This window comes from Dunckerocampus dactyliophorus, chromosome 14, assembly GCF_027744805.1.
Source record: "Dunckerocampus dactyliophorus isolate RoL2022-P2 chromosome 14, RoL_Ddac_1.1, whole genome shotgun sequence".
NCBI lineage: Eukaryota > Metazoa > Chordata > Actinopteri > Syngnathiformes > Syngnathidae > Dunckerocampus > Dunckerocampus dactyliophorus.
In genome coordinates, this window is record NC_072832.1 from 6,590,209 (window position 1) to 6,606,995 (window position 16,787).

Below are 16,787 nucleotides of genomic sequence, written 5' to 3' on the forward strand. Positions count from 1 at the left end.
ATATCAATTTCCTGTAGAAAGTATAGGTAATGAATACATTTAAATTTAACAAATGAATTAAAATAAATATGTAAAAAAAAATAATTGTAAAAAACGTATTTTAATCACCTTTATATAATTATTTTAGGTATTATCAATCATTACATATTTTATATTTAATATATTTCTTTTGTTGAAATAAAATGTTTATTTTGATATTTTTTTATTGGCTATTGGCTGGGAAAGAAAACACGTTTCAATTGGCTCATGTTGAACACTGCATAAAATAAGGTTTGCTCTTGTCCACTAAAGGGTTAAGTCAGGTATTGCATGTAAAATGTCAGTGAGAATCAAAGTTGATCTTCCCCAAGCAATCAGTGGCTTGGGCTGAGCTAACGTCGTCACAACTGGACAGCTTGTCAGGCACTCCGACATCTATCTGAATGAATGAATGAATGCCTCTAATCATGATCTGTGTGTGTGTGTGTGTGAGAGTGAGCCAGTCTCCCAGATGGCACCCAAAGGATTTTCCCCGATTTTTTTTTTTCTTCCCCTCTCCAGGAATTAGACCAGTGGGTTTAGTTGCATCAGTGGCTTTCGACGTAATGTAACAACAAATCAAATCACCTCTGTCTCCCTCTGGGTCTCACAAATCCATACATACATCGGGAAAAAAAAATAAACAAAACCCATGTGCAAAGACTGGAACACCTCAATTTATCCAAGAGAGCTCACCGTACCCAACTTCTCCTCCTTGTCTGGCACAATAGCAACAAGCGACCCACAATTCTGTGCGAAACTGCAGAAAACCAACAAACTGGCCTAAAGTGGGTCAAACAGTCACTTATTAGTGTTGGAGGATTTTCTACTGAAAGTCGGTACCAGCAAACTACTGTAGAAACTGCTAGAAACTCTAGAAACTACTGTAGAATAGGACCTCCGACAAGATTTAACCATCAATAAAAGACATTTGTGTTCGTTTTTTGTGCGTTAGTAAGCCACTTCCTGGTTGACAGAGGATGACGTAAGCTGACAGGACCAAACCGAACCCCGTTTATCGCGGTTAATTGATTCCAGACCTGACTATAAGTGAATTTCTGTGAAGCAAGGTTCCTTATTTATAAACATAGAAAACCTTTTTACTTCTATATACGGTTTAAACATTATTAGAGCCCTGTAGACATTAAATAACACCCCTATAGTCCCCTTTATAGTCGTAATATACAACATAGCAGACACAAGAGTACGTAAGACATTTGTAAGGCTCCAGATGAACTACGAGGAGCACCGGGGCCCTTAACTTACAGTTTTAGGAGCGCAAACAGAAAAATTACGGCCGCACACCAAAATCGACTTGCAAAGTAAATATTCATGATATATTCATTCCTCTCATTTTGACTGCATTGCTGGTAAATACATGAAAATAAACGGCGACTGTCTTCTCTAACCACCCTGTTTCTGTCTATTGTTTCTGGAAGACCTCTTTGGTGGCATCGTATACACCTCAGAATGAAATCGCATCGTGTGATTTTGACAGTCAGTTATTTCTTACTCCTTCAATATTTACTGTAGACCAGAAACCACCGGCCTGTCATTACACCTAACAGCTTTATCGTTATCATCGTATGTTGAGTTCAAACATAGTTTGATTTAAAACAGGGGTCCCCAGCCAGAACTTTCAGAAGCAATGCTCCAAAAAAAAAAAAAGTGTTTTATAAAACATTATAAACTTGAGTGTCCAGGTTTGTAAGCGCAGGTGTATCCAACTTCCAGCACCATTAAAACTACTTTGACAAAAAGAAAGGCGAGGTGAGCTATTTGTGTTTTATGTGACTGCCAACATTTAAATTGTACATTATTTACAAAGCGCATCTCCACTCAGTGTACTCAGCGTCTTTATGCTATTTTGTGGTCATTTGTCATTAAACACAGGCATCACGTCTGAATTGAACACTTACAAAAATACTAAGAGTTCAAGGAAATGTACTTTGGTGAGCTACTCAACAATCACCTGGCAGTCTAGTGCTAGCTTACAAGACCCCTGTGATAGCATCGCTGTCTTAAAGCCGGACTACGTGTTTATGTTAAACAACTTAGACACACAACATTAGTGTTTTGGAGACAAGACATCATTATTATAATGATAACAAGAGAGCAAGGTAATGTTAATTGACAGTTTAAAAAGTAATTTAGCATGTACCCCATGAAAGTGATAGCCACTTGTAGCTTCCCCGTGGGACAAAAACAAGCGCCTAACCAATCGCATTGCTTGTATTTTTTAAATGGTCTTTCACTTGTATAGCGCGTTTCCACCTCCAAGGCACTCAAAGCGCTTTGACACTGTTAGCACATTTACTGTACCTACTGATGACACGCAGCATCAGGAGCAACTGGTTGTTCAGTATCTTGCCCAAGGATGCTTTGACACGATCACGAGAGGACTGAGGATTGAACCCGCAACCTTGACAAAATATCACTGCGGTAAAAAAAAAAAAAAAAGTCACATGGTCGCACATGCACAAGTAGATAGAAAGTTTATTTGCTATGTCTCAAATTTTTGTCACAAAATGCAACTATTTACTCACAGTGTGGAGCCCTGATTTAAGACGTTAATAAGACTTGTGCATGTGTGTGTTACTATTAATGTGTTCCCTACGGGACCTGAAAGAGGTGTGGACAGGAAGTGATGTTCGGGGTTCAGAGTTGAGTTTCAGCTTTGCATGGGTAACGGCCGCAAAAGAGGCCCGTGCTTTTATTAGGGATTTTTGTTAAGGATTATAGTGCCTGTTGTAACAACATTAATTAATTAATAAATGACTGCTGTTTTGTAGTTGACTATGGCCTATTATTAGAAAAAAAAGATTAATAAGCAATTTTTACATATTGTTCACCTAAGTCAGTGCTTCTCAAATAGCGTGTGTGTGGGAGGGGGTGAACAGTAAATACGCTTGTATGCTTCACTGCTCTCCATTTTGTTGTATTTCTCTGCTTTCAGTTTCTAGTTCAGTCTGTACAGTACAGATAAATAAATAGATGTTATCAGTTCCTCAACAGCATGTCATATTGGGAAAACATTTCTGGCCCCCAGTGGGGGCATGACAGAAAAGACTGGCCTAAATTAAGCATTTTCAAGCATAAATGAACTAAATTACAAATGCACTTTAAGGGAATAAAGGATGTTGATGAACTATAGTCCACACTGGCCACTAGGTGTCACACGCACCAGACGTGATCGCGGTCAACAACAATTATTGCAGGTTTGAATTATCTCACAGCAGACACAATAACAATAATAATCATAATCATAATGATAACACGGGGTACTGTTGTGGCTAAACTCGGCTCCGAATCCCCAACATCACTTCCTGTCCACACGTCTGGAAGACATTTTTTGAAACACACAGGATCACTAGTCTTATTTATGTCTTAAATAGCAAATTTCCTCTGATTATATCTGCTATATTAGGTGATGTGAGTGTACAAGTGACTATAGGGGTGTTATTGTATGTCTACAGGGCTCTAATTGTATAAAATATTCTATGTAGAAGGTCGGAAACTGGTATTCTTTTCTACTGACCAGTTTAGAATATAAAATTTCATCGTCTCTGAATGCGTCTTTTGAATGCTTTATATTTGTACTGTATTTTAGTTCGTTTAGCCATGTTTATGCTTGAGAATGCTGAAATTAAGCAAAAAACACATAACATTTGCATAAATAATCAGATTTTTGACTAATAAATCCACAAAACAGCATGATTTATTAATGAATATGTTTTTGAAAAAACTACGATAGAGTGAAATCGCGAAATTCTAACTGCGATGTGGCGAGGGATGACTATAAAAGACAGTACAAGAAGAATAAAGACAAGAACAGCCCTGACAATACAAAGATCATAGCCAAATTATTGTACAGGACACTTTTTGGTTTGATGTATTTTTTTTTTATTCAGGAGCAAGATGAATGTTTTCACATGACTTAAACAGCAGAAAGACGAATTAATCACACAAAAGAGAGAAAAAATAATTATTAATTCTTCTATATATTTATTATTATTGTTTTTTATTTGTTCATTTATGCATTTATTTGTGCATTTTAGCAACTGCAAAAAGAGGATGTCAGTTCCCCTAAGATGAGTGGAATAAATTTTGTTTGCAGGCCACTTCCTGGTTCGACTTTAGATGACCAGACTGTGCCATTTTTTAAAAATCTGTGGCAGAGGTGACCAACAAACCTTATAAATTCCTCTAACAAAAAGGTAACGATTCCATCGTCACACAACTTGCAAAAAGCGAATGTAAATTTAACTCAGATACGTGAAAAGAATTTTTGTTTGCAGGCCACTTCATGGTTTGATGTAAAATGACAAGATGTATCATTTTGCTTGTGTCGCGGGGGTGACAAAAAGACTTTCTATCATTTAACAATACTCGAATAAACTGTGATTGGCTGGCAACCAGTCCAGGGTGTACCCCGCCTCTCATCAAAAGTCAGCTGGGATAGCATACCCATGACCCGAGTGAGGACAAGCGGCATAGAAAATGAACGAATACTGGAATAAAATCATGGAGCGCTGCAGTTGTGTTAGCTCGTGTGAGTTGGCTGCGAACTAGGCTTGGTCACATGACATAAAACATGAAAAGAAATAAATGGGCAGGATACTTCACCAAAAATGTAATTGCTGCTTCTTTGGTACATTTGAAACATTTCAACACAAATTTAAAGTGTGTTTATCAAGCGAAATATCTAGGAACATATCCTGACCTTTGACTTAAGGTACTCTGGTATCTTTAGTACCGTAAGGTTTACCTGTTTTTCATTAGACAATGACCTTTAACCTTCTGAAAAATACATTGTAGTTATGTTAATGGTTTAATTCATCTTGAACATGCACACGAGTTACACCGGAGCACATCACATAGCACAATTCACAGTTTTGCATGTCGTAGGAAGAAGCAAAGCTTACATTAATAATAATACGCTCTGTCACCTTTGTCAGCTTTTTCTTTAAATATGCAGCAAGCAACTTTTATGACCATATCCACATGAGTTGGTTTTAGCCTGCTTTTCAAAACTAAAAATATCAAACACCCCTGCTTTAAAGGGTATAATGTCAAATCTCAAACACTAAAACGTTGTACCAGTGACACCTTAACAGCATTTTCAGTACTGGAAAACGTGCTTGGCACACAAATAGACTCCTACTTCTGTTTCTCGCCTTGTAAAAAGTTTGAATCACCTTTAAAGATGCAAAAAAAAAAAAAGTCACCAAAAATATTGTTTATATGTCGACTTTGTACGGACAATCTAACATCGGTTGGGCAACTGACGTTCTCACCAAACACAAATGATGTAAATCCTCCTAGTTTGCTCTTTTGTGCAGTGTCCAGTCATTGTCTCTGCCATGGCGGCAGCCGTCTGTCTAATAGGACGGCACCCCCAACGGGAGACAACGACATAGCAGGAGGAGGCTGAGGGTGGGTGGTGAGTAGTCAGCGCTGCACTCAATTAGAACATTTAAATCCACACTCAGTTGTCCAATAGCGGCTAAACGAGACGGCCGGCGGGCGACAGCGCGGCCTAACGAGGTCATAACCATCGTTTGTGATTGCGACTGTGCTCCGAGACAGACACTTTTTTTTTTTTTAGGTACACCTGCTCAATGGGATTAGATCCAATACAGCGTTTTTCTACCTTTACAAAGATAATAATAATAATAATGCACTACTTTTGATTGGTACTGTTATATGTGCATTATTGTCGTTAGCTAAAATATTACTATTATTAAATATTTATCAACTCTCAATATCATGCAACGCCAAGCACAATCATATGATAGTGTCAATCAAAACAGAACCTCATGTTATTTTGGATCTCATTGAAGCTTGCAGGTGTACCTAATCTAGTCTCCCTTGAGTGTCATCAAACTCCTACCTCACTGCCGTCAGTCCGAGGTCCCAAATCCTCCTCGCAGAGTGTCGACAAGTAGAATATTCCAAAGATCTCAGCAGAAGTTCCAAATCCTCAAACCAGCCTGTGCTTATGAAGAGAGATGCAATATTTTAGCACCTTCCTCCTCCCCCTCAACAAAAGGGTCCACTAATGTATCCAACAGGTTCTCCTCCTCCTCAAGCCTCCCTCAAAGTGTCGCCCAGCAGCTGTGCGACCCTCGGCGTCTTTCGCTCAAAAAGGTCACTGCCCACTTCCTTTTCCTGGAATTGTGTCCAGTTCTCACTGCCTCTGCTGCTACTGTTCCTCTTCCTGTCCTGGAGATGGGAAAAACCCAAAAGCACAAACCAAGACCAGCAAGCAGCAAGCAGTGATGTTTTTGGAGGTTTGGAGACGAGCGCTCGTGTCAGAGCGAGCAGATGGAGTGTGTGAGAGAGATGGAGCAGGGAAGGAAGGAGGGAGGGTGATGGAGAGCAAGGTGAGAGAGGCGTCACTTCTCAGAGTGAACATGGAGTGGAAGGGGGAGGAAGAGGGGGGTGTGGATTTATTATTCATGTGTTTGAGATAAGGATTAAGTTAAACAGGTTATTGGGGATAATCCACAGAGATTTCCCCACATAAGGCTGCTGAATATTTCACTGTGTGTGTGTGTGTGAGTGAGACAGAGATCTTGTCTAAGCCGCTAAATGAGATGAGAGTGACGCCCTACCACACACACAGTTAGGTAGACACACACACAAGACAGAAAACGGTAATTTGGGCAGGATAAAGTGGGCCGTGCGTGTTCTTCTAGTATTGGAGCAGCTTCCAATCGCATGCTATCTCACTCTGCCTTTTGTTCCCAGACCTGCTTACTGTTTGCTCAAATTGTCACCTCACATCTACTCGAGTCTTTCAAAATACCCCTGGGAGCATATGTGGATATTTACTTTGAATTCCCACAGTGGAGAAGTGCGCACACACACACACACACACGTTGTTTTCCTAAAGACGAAACAAGTCTTCAAAGAAAGCAGAGTGATGGACATTTTATCACACCAATCCTCATGCTTTCGCTTTCATAGTTTCATCTCCCAAAAGAGTACAGCCCTACCCAAGAATTTTTATGTCAGCATATCTCGTCAAGGGACAATACTATCAAAAGTCAACCTGGATATACTTTAGAGTAGTAAGTGCACTGCTTGTATAGCAGTACAGATTTACTAGCCACTGAAAATGGGTCAACAAACAGCCATTATTGTCAAAATAGCTGGCTAAACAAGTGAGTGGCAAAACAATTGTGTCTTTTCAACCGTCAAGCGTGGTGGTGGTAGCGTGCATGAGTGCTGCCGGCACTGGGGAGCTGTGGTTCATTGAGGGGAAACATGAATTCCAACTTGTATTGTGACATTGTGAAGCATTACTGTCAACTGAAAATGCGTCAACACTCACACACAACACACATGGATAGTAAATCTACACTATAAAAGCTGTACACTGACTACTCTAAAGTATATCCAAGTTGACTTTATATAATATTGTCCGCTGACAAGATATAATTAAAGGCTTGGTAAATTCTGAGGGGCTGATTTGTTCTAATTTCAGCCAACGACTTTTTGTCCCTTCTGACTTAAAAGGCGTCTGCTCTTGATACCCATGAGGCCTCTGGACCAATCAGAGGCTGGTGGGCGGGATTAAGAGGACTAATCTTCCTTCTCAGTGTGTTCTTGTCCCTCAAAGTTGAGGATATTCAAGAAGCTTGCGTCAAAAATACTCGTGCACTGTGTGTCACACTGACGCTGTGGGAGGTGTAACGAGCAGGCAATTAACATCCAGCGCAAACCCCGGGGCATCAATCCTACTTACACACACACACACGCACATACACACACACACACAGAGCAAGTATTGCACTTGCAGCAAAATGTGAGCATTGAGCAAAACACCAGTCGGCAATAAAATGTGTTGCAATCATGAACGCTTCTATTTTAAACTGCGTAGTAGGCACGGGCTTGACTGATCAATTAATAATTGATCGTTAAGAACTTGTGGAACACCATCCATCGAATGTTGTTTTGTTGTGTCATAATTTGAATGACTTTTGATTTGCGAAAGCCACCAGCAGAAGACAAAAGATGTGTCGGTCAACTTGATCACTGCCTCGACGGGCTGCCACGGAAAATAAACACAGTAGCACTACACCATCAATTCAGACTACATTAATAATAAGAATCCTCTTTTTAGGTTCTATATCTCACAATTAAAACACAACTCTGTATTAAATATAAAATGCATATCGTGCTGTACCTAATATGAGAAAGAAGATTTAGTTTAATTTTACCTTAAATTACCTATCAATTCCTACTTCCCCTTATCCGGTCAATATGTACAATATTATTACTGGTAATATTTTCAGTATTTATGTGTTATTAATAATGGGGCTGCAACTCATGATTATTTTCTTAGTCGAGTCTCCTGAAGCTTGTTGTTTCGAGTGATTGAGTAACCAGTTAGGCCCTAGACGGACCAAATCAATATGAACCAAACACAAAGAGTTGGTGGTTTGGTCCGCAACATATGAGAAAAGAGGCACCAATGTTGATCACTGTTTTCCAAAGTCAAAGCTGATCTGAGTTAATTGTGCCTAAAACACAAAGATAATAGGTCTTTATATTTTAAATCTAAAAACGATAATTCAACACCAAAATAGTTGTCGATGAATTGGATAAGCGATTAATCGTTGATTCATTGTTGCAACTCTGTGCAATAATCAAAAAAATGTAGTGTTATTCTGTGTAAAAGTGTATGTGGGGTAAAAATCAACAGCCAGTTCTCTAGTGAGACAGTTCCCTGATCATGACATCAGCGTTAACAGCAAAAAGTACTCGGGTCTTTATATTTCTGCACAAATCGCAGGGGAGGCCAACATGCAGTCCCACCCTGAGTGTGTGTTTTTTTTTTTTTTAAGGCAGATAATTCTGTGCTTTTTCTGTTTGGTTTGTCTTTCGTCTGTCATTTCTTTTTTGTTTTCTCTCCATCCTTCATTGGGAATTTCAGATTCAGCCTTTTTGTTGCGTGTGTTGTACTTGGCAACTTCAGTCAAGTCTTTCGCTGTTTGTGCACGTTCAAGTGTCACTTTGGACAGTAAAGATGTTAGGCTCCATTGGGAAAGTCTAATCTGATTGAAATATGGCAGTTTAATCATCCTTTGTGATTTTGTTCTTAATAATTCAAATGCGCAGAGTAATCACACATGCATTTAAATAATATATGCTGTATTGATGTAATTCCCTGAACACTTCGTAGAGGAAAATGAAGGGAATTATGAGCGGGACGCCGTCATCCGTCAGCTGCCTGCCCGTCAACGAGACATCTTGTAGGAGAATGACGTCCGTCCCTTCAACGATCAAACGGGACATCACAAACACAACGGAAACTCTGTTGTTTACGCGCCACACTTTCCCTCCTCTGCGTCGCTTCATGGCTTTGCTCTTCTCAAGCTCAGCGTGCTCTTGGCCTACTTTCCTAAAAAACACAGGCGACGCACTAAAAATCACGTCCTGGCTGACATGTAAGGAAGCGGTTGATGTTCTCCCTGACGGTGCCGGGACCGCAGCAAGACCACTGGGAGGCCAACATCAAGGACCGCCGGCGAGATGCCGGGAGAACGAGGCGAATGTCGAACACGCCAAACTTTTTTTTTTTTTTTTTTTTTTAACGTCGCCTCAAAGAGCGACTTTCATGGTGCAACCTGACAGCGCTTCATTCATTCAGGCAGCACTCTAATCAGAACACAGTGTTGTACCTACAGCAGAGAAGAACTGGTCCAATATTCCCTCCGCGACGTCTGAGCATGCTGCTGCCACCCAAATTTACGTTTCAGTTCTGAGAAACATTGTGTCCTTCTGCATTTCCTGATGAGCCCCACGGGGGGGAAATCCACTGATGTCACTGCTTCACGAGCACACAATCCTTCACAATTAAGTCCAAACAGTTGTCCACCTTCTGAGGACATGTCAGCAAACATTGTCTGTGTTTTCCATTAAAACATAATTCAACCAAGCAACATAACAATTTTTGAACAGATCGTACCACACCTTTGACCATCTGTCCACAGACGTCCTAGTCTGTCTTCTTCTATGATTTGGTTTGCCACGTGGTCCCGTCTGTGTGTCTGTTAACAGCGCCACACGTACAATGACGATCGTCCTACAATGACGATGTAAGTTGAATTTTAGTGTAAATTGTAACTTATAATTAACGTATAGCTAAATTAACTCCTAAATCACTCACACTGTTCACAGAACAGATGGACAATTCAGTAATAAAAAGATGAACTACAAGAATAAAATGAAACGGTAATAAATTTATTCCTGGTGGATGTCTTGCACACTGGAAGGGGTGTTGCAAGGGATGGAGAGACAGGCTTATTCGGAGGCGGAAGTGTCAATAATGAGACCACTATGCTGGTTAGTTATCACTGTCCATTTCATAGGAACAGATCCTTTCACATGTTCCAAGACACCATTTTTATCCTTGATGATGGTTGAGGTGTTTGAGCAGCTTTGCATGCAGCCAATGCTGACCGGCGTTTCTCCACTTTCTGAGTGTTTCATGATGTGTAATTTCACTTCACTTTTCACTTTCACTTTCCTTGTTAGACGCAGTGAAATCAGAAGAGTCTGCAACACGCTTGGGAGACATAATGAAGGGGAAAAAGTTAACAAAAAAAGAACAAAAATGACGTCCTTCCTGAGTGTAGCGAGGCGTGATTACGTATGCTTCCGCCGCACACATGTACGGTAACTAGTTCTCTTTTTCTTTTTGTGCAGCATTATTCATTTATCATAATCTATGGGACTGCATATGTCACCAGGGTGCGTCGTAACACGATGACCGCCTGCTCATCATCTTTGCTGTCATTTCAACACCAGTCTGTGTCTTTGGTCTGTGCAGCGTTCACACTTGATTTGAAGTGAATCAAACTGCTCCCACAGACTTGATATGACAGCATTCACACTAGATTATGTTTTAACTGAACCAAACTGTTCAGAGTGATGATAAAGGACAGTCTGTAGTCAGTAGTTAGTTAAGTGAGATGCAGAATAAGCAGTACACGTCTGCAGGCTGAGATGATTCTTGCCGCTGTTTGGCCACTGCTTGCATCATCACGTGCCGCCTGCTTGCCTGGATGGTGAGCCTGCAGCCGGGAAGCAGGGAATAGTGAGGAGGGAGTAAACGTTGCCCTCATATGTGTTTTGCGTTACGACATCTCTATCATGTTGTAAGAATACACGCAGAGGCCTTGTTCTCCAGTTGAAAGCGAACTAACTCAATCAAACTCTGCGAAAAAGACTTGTGTTGACATTTTGATACTGAGTGATGGGACATTAACCAACGTGTGTGTGTGTATATGTGTGTGTGGACTGTGTAAATAGACACATATTCCTGAGGACAAATGATGAGGAGATGATATCTTGTGATGTATGCCCTTTAAAAATAGCAGGCTGGCTGTCACCATTGCTTGGCTTTAGAAGTGTGTGTGTATGGGTGTATGTGTGTGCATGCATGCCACCATATTTGCATTGTTTGTTAGCACACACATGCTCTCCTACTGTACTTGTCTGGCTTTAGTGGCTAAAAGTAACAGCTATTAGGATCTGTCAGCGCGCATGACTGAGCGCTACATAATGTGTGTGTGTGTGTGTGTGCGTATGTGTGTGCACAGTGCATTTAACTCCAAAGAGTGATGTACATGTTAATGTGAAATACCGCCGGAGGGTGATGGAGCTGCTGAGGACGGGGGAGTACGGGGGTAGTATAGGGGCAATTGAAGGCATGAATTAAAGCATGTAAATATCCCTTCACGCACTAAAGGTGTGTTTCTACTCTTTGGTCCAATGAGAGAACAACCTTCTCATCTTAGCAACATGTGAGATGTATGGTGCAACGTTGGTCAAGAGGCATGTTTTGGTTTGGTGTAAAACAACACATTTTTAAAAATTAAAACACCACCTAGAACGGCATGTTTGCGTGACAACCATGCAGTACAAACAGGGGCCCTTTAATATGTAACATTTTTTACGTTTTTCCTGTACAGAGAACAAAACAAAGCTTTCCAAACTTATAAGAAAAATGGAAGAATACCAGGGACCACTTTCACAGGCACCTTTTTTTTGTTTTTAATGAAAATGCAAAAATCTAATGAAAGTAGTTAAAGACATGCTAAACATTTCACCAATATGAAAGCACCATTTTCCTTTTACATCTTGTAACCGCTTATATTCATAGTTTTTAATTTTATTTAATTTTTAAAATGAAAAATAAAAATACGTGTCGCTGCATGGACACCACTGATTTAAAACAATTCTCATCCAATCAAAAATGAATGAAAATACTGTAATGTGCATGCTGTAATGTGTAATGTGCTTGTGTAAACAAACACTTTCATCCAAAAGCATGTTTTTAATCAGCACATACCGTATGTGTTTTTAAATGTGGTGTAAAGTATTGTGACTGTAAACGTACAGTACAACGGCACTGTGATGTGAAGTAGTTGCACATGTTGACGCTGAACATTTGACGTGCATGTACAAGTCTCGGCTTTCACGCAAATGAATGTTTTCAGCAATTAAGTGGAAAAATGAATGCCATCATTTTCAAAATGGCCCACTTTGAGACCTGCCAGGCTCCAAGACACCATTGTTAACCAACGTAACTCCATTTTAAAACCACCCCTTCGTTATGCTCCAGCGTAGTCACTACACCCGCTTTTCTGACGGCATCTTGATCTTGTTATAGCTCTTTGATCACATTTCTTAAAAGTCTCTACAAGGGGCAGCGTTTTCCTAAAAGTGAGCAACTGCAACTCTGTTTGACGAGCTATTTAGCTTCCTGTGTAGTAGTAGTAGTGAACAATGCCGACTGAAGAGACACCCAGGTCGTTGTTGGAGCTGGAACTAATCAATGGGGAACATCAGTCACGTTTATTTTACGTGTTGCTTAGATTGTTCTAACGGGTTCAAAAATTGTACTTTCACAGGCTGTACACCGAAAATAATGTACAAAAAAAGCCAACCAATCACAGTTCTGCGGTTACCGTTGATGTAAGATTATATTTGTTTGGAGGCGCACGTCAACAAGCTCCGTCGGAGGGTTTGGAGGGGGGAGGAGCGAGCTGGTGTGGCTGACGTGGGCACTGTGACGCTGTAGCATAATGAAGCCTTTTCAATGGAACCTGTGTGAGAGGGTGATTAGCTTGTGTTTCCGTCCTGCCAAGTGACACACAAAATTCGTGGGTGTTAAATTTTGTGCCCACACTGGCTTGCGACGCGATCCCAGAAAGTTGAAAAATGTTTAGCTTTTCATCGATGTCGCCCAGGCAAGGACCAATCAGCGGGAGTTTTATTGAGCGACCAATGAACGAACAGGATGCTATTTAGTACTCTCTCGCAGGTAAACATGGAGGAAAAAATAATACTTGCTATGTCAGATTTCCGGGACCTATTTGACATTTCTAAAAATAATATCAACGAATGTCAACAAAGGCTGGCCATCTTTTCGGGCTATCCGCCTTTGACCTCCAGAGTGTCCAGCGCCAGCCACATTAGTCACCACCCGACCGATGATCACACACACCCCGCCAAGTGCCCGCCCCCCAAATTCCGCACCAAACTAAAGCTTTTAACGTGCCACCCGCCGAGATATTTTTTGTGGCGTGTTTTGCACAGTGCAAAATTTTACTCTCACTAGTAAGTTCATAGTTAATAGTTATAGCTAATACTTAAGTCCCACACGGCAGACATGATTGTTTTGGCTTTGGCATGCCTGCGCACTGCTAAATGAAGCCATGCATCCTTTACTTTGGTAAATGACCGAAAATGAAGTTACAAACTGCGTTAATTATAGAAAGCACACCTTATTAAAGCACCTCCTAAAGCCAACATCAAGAAATAATAACAAATAAGTAAATACAACAATATATTCAGGATCTACGGCCTGTTCAAAGCAAACTTGCATCTTTCCAAGCTCTCTATTCCATATTTTTGTCCACTTTGCTGTCCACCAAAAACTGCTTGAATTATATTTAAGCATTCATGTTTGCTAATTAATTCTCTCTTTTCAAAAGCTGCTCTCACTTCCTGACGTATTTGCCAGCCTGCGCTCAGCTGTGATGCTGCGCACTGAAAGAGTGTTTATCTCCAAACGGAAGCAAATAAACGCGGTGTTACAAATGCTGTTTGAACTTGCTGAGACAGTGTGAGAACTGCGCTGATGAAGAAGAAGAAGTAGGGGAGGAGGAGGGGTTGAAGATATTCACAAAAGGCGTTTTTAAATGCGCTGCGATCACAAAAAATGCAACGCTAACGACCTACAAATCTTGGCTAGAAGCTGTCTCCGCCCCGCCGTCTCCGCTCCCACCTGTCGACCGCTCATTGCGCTCATCTTTCATCACTTTTTCGCCTAACAACCTATCACAGATCCTCTCAATGACGTCTGAAGGTCATTCTCTATGTCCATACAAGGCCAAAAGTGTAAATGCATGTCTTCTCTTGGTGTGTCACGACTCGAAAGAGTGGGAAAAAAATCAACACTCGTGAGCGTGCGTGTGCATTTTTTGGTCTGCGGTGGATGCTAACCACCGGGCGCTTAATAATGCAGCGCCGCTCCTCCTAGAAAACACCCCATTCAGTGAAGAGAGGTTTGAAAAATATCTGCGCTTTAAACTCTTAAGTCATTGCTTGTTCTTGTTAAACGGGGGAGAAAAGACATGCTTTTAAAGACAAGCGGCTGACGTACGAGATGCTTACACTGAAGGCCGACGCGCATCAACGCAAGGTCAGCACAACGCTGAGACTTGTTTATTATTTATTAGTCTGTCATTTCCACTCGTGTCGCTCTTTGCGTTGCATTGACAGCCGGATAATCTGCGTTTACTGAGCTAACAAAGCTGACAGAAGGCCTGTTGTTATGGGGACAAAAGCATTGGGTCACCACCAGGAAGTGAAAGTGAAGAAAATGTGGAGTCTTTGCAGCTTTAACAGCTTGTACTCTTCTGAGAAGACTTTTAACAAGATGCTGGCGTGTCTGTGCAGATTTCAATCATTTCTGAGTGTTTCATTATATGACATGGTCCTGTAAAAGTTTGTATGCATGAAACAAGAGCAGGGGGTCCAATGTTTTTCCAAAGAGGGCCACATACACAAAAACTGAAGGATGCAGGGACCACTTTGACACATTTTGTTTATTAAAGATGCTAAAACCATTCCTGTGTTGGTCAGTATATGCAAAGCTATCAGAACAAAACATGTTAGCTTTGTGTTATAGGTGGAAAAGCAAATTAGTGTATCCATCCGTGCATTTTCTGTGCCGCTTATCCTCATGAGGGTCGCCGGGGTGCTGGAGCCTTTCCCAGCTGACTTTGGGCGCTAGGCGAGGTACACCCTGGACTGGTCGGCAGCCAATCACAGGGCACATATAGACAAACAACCATTCACACTCACATTCATACCTATGGACAATTTTGCGTTGCCAATTAACCTAACATGTATGTTTTTGGAATGTGGGAGGAAACCGGAGTACAGAGAAAAACTCACGCACACACGGGGAGAACATGCAACTCCACACAGAGAGATTCAAACCCAGGTCTTCCTGACCGTGTGGCCAACATGCTAACCACTCAGCCAACATGCGGCCGAGTGTAATCCAATAATGTATTTTGTCAAAAATGGATTCTTTTTTTTTTTTTAACAATATGCCAAGGGCCAACAAAAAACGCGGTGCGGGCAGAAAATGGCTCCCGGCCTGTACTTTGGGCACCCCTGAACAAGAGCAATGATTACAGACAGCAATCAGTGGCTCTCTATTGTTTTAAGACTTTTTCTTTTTTAAATATTCAAAAGCTCATTGTGTGTGTGTGTTTGTGTGTGTGTGTGTGGGCAAAGTGGGTCGTTTTTGGCAGCCATGTTGATTGTAGTCAGGCACGCACATACTTCTGCTGATTGGCATTGTTTGAGTTTCGGAACTCATGTTTATTTCAGCACCAAGCGGCTGAGATGCTGTCGGCACGTTTGAATCAGACAATTAAAAATACATTGCAACGCTGGTGTTACACAGGCCAGCCTCGCCATGGCCGCTGCCTAAAATGAGGCAATAAAAAACCAAGTCACACTGTAGCAAAGAGCATTAAAATGCAAAAAGCGTGAAACGATTCCCCTCTGGTTGCGGGCCCGGGCAGCGCTCGGCTCAGCAAACAAGGTGAGAAAGACGAGCTCGCCATTTAGAAGGGAAGAAAGAAATGCTTTATCTTTTCAAATGACTGAATTCAAATGAAGGCGCAGAGCAACAGAAAATGTGCCTGAGGCAGAGCGTGGCAAATAAACATGCGCCGCACACTTTCTTTTGTTGTCGCTGCCTCCTGGTCTGGAGGCATCTTTAGGGGAAGTTTGCATCCATTGTTTCAACTTTATTTGAGCAGGAACACTGAAGCTGCAGCCATGCTTTATGCATACATACATACATACATGCATGAGGCCCACATCTTTGCTAGTTTTTAACCCAATTAGGATTGTGTGTGTATGTGAATGGACAAACACATATTTACACTCAACAAAAATACGAACATAGCACTTGTATTTGCTCCCATCTTTCATGAGCTGAAGTCAAAGGTGGCCTATTTAAATCCTTGTCAGTGAGCACTCCTGTATTCGCGAAATAGGTGTGGCATACTGGGATGCTGATTAGACAGCATGATGGTATCGCTGTGTATTCAAAATGCCACCTATAAAATGCACTCAAGTTTGTTGTCCATAACTTACCAGCCCATACCATAGCGCCACTGCCACCACAGGCCACTCCATCTACAACGTTGACATCAGCAAAC

General features: G+C 41.2%; 1 protein-coding gene across 1 annotated transcript in view; it reads right to left on the bottom strand.

Annotated features, from left to right (window-relative positions):
• Positions 1 to 6,355, bottom strand: part of cdh5 (cadherin 5) — a 44,982-nt gene extending 38,627 nt beyond the window's left edge. The window contains exon 1 of the mRNA XM_054799199.1: positions 5,912 to 6,355. The gene's annotated coding sequence lies outside the window, so the exon portion shown is untranslated. The remainder of the gene's footprint in view (positions 1 to 5,911) is intronic.
• Positions 6,356 to 16,787: the final 10,432 nt, after the last annotated feature.